The sequence below is a fragment of the Melitaea cinxia genome, chromosome 5, assembly GCF_905220565.1.
Source record: "Melitaea cinxia chromosome 5, ilMelCinx1.1, whole genome shotgun sequence".
NCBI classification, from domain to species: Eukaryota; Metazoa; Arthropoda; class Insecta; order Lepidoptera; family Nymphalidae; genus Melitaea; species Melitaea cinxia.
In genome coordinates this window covers 18035019-18038858 of record NC_059398.1, presented here as the reverse complement: position 1 = coordinate 18038858, position 3840 = coordinate 18035019, and positions in this window count along the sequence as shown.

The following is a 3840-nucleotide window of genomic DNA, read 5'->3' as shown; positions in this document are numbered from 1 at the left end:
ATACCGCCTTAGCGACATCTAGTGCGATTGTTTGTTACTAAGAAAGCACAGTTAAATAAAACGCGAGGTTAAACTGCCTTTATGTTTACTACAAATACGTTGATTATTATTAGTTATTTGCTTGTTCAATTTGTACGTTTATCAGCAAGTTATTCGCTAAATATCTAATGTTAAAGAAAAAAAGTATTGTCAAAAATATACTATTATTTGTTTAATGATATTTTACTATTTAATATTTATTTTTAATGTATTATTTATTAAAAAAAAATACATTTATTTTATAAGTAATAAAGAAAATTAGGAGGAATCCCTAGTAATTGTGGGGATTTTAGAGGTTTTTGATTGGGGTTTTAGGGGGATAAATTTTTGAGAGCGACAATGCTAGCAGTGAACCTGATAAAGCAACTTGGCTACACACTGATCTTTTTAAAGTAACCGGATCGCAATAGGCATGTCTTAGCGGATTGTATAAAAAATATTATCGGCAATACTTATTTTTTATTACTTTCTAAATGATTTAAGACAAATTTATCTCAATTCATATAAGATTAAAAATTGTTTTTAATTTGTCAATTCATATGATACGTTATAATAAGACCGTCGTTATGACTAAAATATAAATACACATAACAAGGAACAATAACTTTAATAATACGCAAACTCGATTTATCGTAGATAATACAGCTTGATGATTGTATGAATTAAAAATTTTCGATAACTGTTACACTAAAAAAATCTAAAGTAATTTATTTAAATTGATGAGCTTGGTAAGCTCATAGTACATTATTTCAAAATATGTCTCTAAAATTCAGTTAGTGTAATATTCCTTGCGATGTGTCAAAATGTAGCCTGTTTGCCCACGCTAATCTACTATTATTTCTAGAGTAAATTTTGTTACTAGAGGAGCTATTACAAAAAAAAAAACCAATACATTTCAGAAAAAATTATAATATCTTAACAAGTTTTTTATAATACATTTCGCCATAGTCATGGCACATTTTTAGCACTAGACACGTGTAAAAAATTACACTAATACTAAACGAAACTTTGTACATGGCCACTGCAAAAATATCGTAACTACTCAGACTATTATATAAAAGACATTTATTTACAATATTAACATAACACATAACAATATATTTACAAAATGTGGTTATGTACAAGTCTTTTGTTATTTATTTTTATTTTTTATTTAATAATACCAATTTTTGCAAAGCAAGGTTATTATATGTTTGTTCTGCAAATCATTGAGTCATCAATTACAGTATTTTGTTATATAAATAACTAGCAATCCATCCTGGCTCTGCACAGATAATAAATAAAGTTAGCAATCAGACTGCGGTGAGTGAATTCATTTTGTGAAAATGGTGGAAACCATTTTAGAGAAACATTAATACCTTCAGTATTGATCAAAAGAAAATAGATCAGTTCAGGCTATTATAGTCCACTGCTGGACATAGGCCTCCCCAAGTTCGCACCAGACATCCCGGTTTTCCGCAATCCTCATCCAGCCTACACCGGCAATCTTACGTAGATCGTCGGTCCAACGGGCCGGAGGACGTCCCATACTGCGTTTGTCAAGACTTCAACTTGCTAATTCTGTGGGCTATGTCGGTTTCTTTCGTTCTCTCGCGGATAGTCTCATTTCTAATCCTATCTTTGAGAGTAACCCCAAGCATAGTCCGTTCCATTGCACGTTGAGCGACTCTAAGCTTGTGGACCAGTCCGTCAGTGTCCACGTCTCGGCTCCGTATGTTAATACAGACAGGACGCTTTGCTCGAAGACTTTTGTCTTCAAGCATTGCGGAATCTTCGAAGTGAAAAACTCGACGAAGCCCGCCAAACGCCGCAATTTCAATCAAAAGTAATGTTTATCATATTATTAAATTGAGCAGTTGTACGTTTAATTAGTTATTTAAACAATACTGAACAATCAAAAAATAAAGGTATATTCAACATTTTAATTTCATAAGCAAGATTATGTAGATTTTGGTCATTTCTTTTCGTCCTTTCAAATTATTTCAACTGAAGTTTAATTCAATAGAAGTGGTTTTCGATTACTGTATACATATGAATTTAATAGCAATTTTTAAGCTTACAAACAGTGCATATAACGTTAATAGAATTAATGACTAATATTTTGTAATCAATAATGTGTTGTTACAGTAAAAAAAATTATGATTAGTTGATTTCAGTAAGTTTTTTTTTTACACAACTTATGCAATTATTGCTTTAAACTTAAAAAATCGAATCCTTTAAACGTTTCACAAATATTATTTTTAATTTATACACAACAGCACGAGTCAAATTAAGAAAAAAAAAAAGCTTTAAGTACGATTTTGAATGTAGAAAATGTTTACTGCATTGTAAATTTAAATACATTTTATACAAAAAAAAGTAATTATATCTTTTTTCTCATGATTCCATGAACGTAGAACAAAAGGACAATTTTAATGTATTATTAAGTTAACTAAATATAGTGCTAAACTGTACTATAATTATGATAATAATTATTTACACCATATTTTTATAAACTAACGACTCAAAAGAAAATATGACAAGATTTTTGTTACTTTATTTACATTGTCTATACTATTGGTAACCTTTGGTTTAAATCATAAAATGTACTCTAGTTATTAAAAACGACATACTTTTTAAATAAAATTAAATATTTTAAATAATTCTTTTAACTTCACAGTGATTAAACGACTAACTAAAATCACTGAGAAAGCTTCTCAGGCAAAAGGAATTTTAATAAAAAACGATCTTTAGTTTAAAAAGAAGCTAAAAACTTGACACATATTTTTGATAGCTGTACTTTTTTCAGACGATAAATAGACTTGTAGGGCAATCACAGAACACTATTAATATGAACAAATGTAGTATCTTTAGGGTGATGTATATAAATATTTCAAATAAGAACAGTACTCGATTCAGGTATTGAATGTAAGGTAACAGAGTTCCCTGACTGCCACACTTATTGTATACAATCACAACCTCGAACCTTGATAAATTTATTAAAATTTTGTGCCGGAAGATCCACTTCAACGAAGGAAGATTCTAATATGAATAATATTGTCAAAAATTGACGTTTCGACTTTAAATCAAATAATTTATTTGATTTAACTCAAATATCATATTTCTTAATAGCAATCAATATAAAAATACATTTTATTCTAACATTGTTTAGTAAAGAAAGTCTTACTATAAATATTTTAAATGAGGACGACATTTGAATTTGAAAAATACTTGTTCATTATTGCGAGGTATTTTGATAATACCTCAACAAAAAACAATCATTCATAAAAATAATCCTCCGTCGTATAATTTTTATGATAGTCAAAAATATGTGACACATTATAAATTTGATATACAATTCTTTCTATAATACGTATGTACAGATTACAAATATCAATAGACAATATAACAACCAGAGATCTGGCAAACTTTGTTACAAGATGTACACTTTAGGACTATTACTGATATTTAAAATGTACATTTATACACAGTTCACGATTTACACAACACACAATCGAAATTCGAGTCCATAATCGATAATTATTTATTTACACAAGTTGTTCACGACACATTATAGCACTCGCGCTTCGGGATCATCCATTATTACATGATTTTTTTTAGTAACTTTTTAACTATCCCTCATACCAAAAAAATAAAATGTATTTTTTGATACAAAACATATTTTTGGGAAACGAAGCATCACGATAAAAATGTCCTCACAGAACGCGGGCGTTCATCGAAAAATAAATACACGTGGTATCTCAGTGAACAGCGAGTCCTCCGCTACACGAGCAGCGCGAGCGCGCGCGCCAGCGCCAGCGA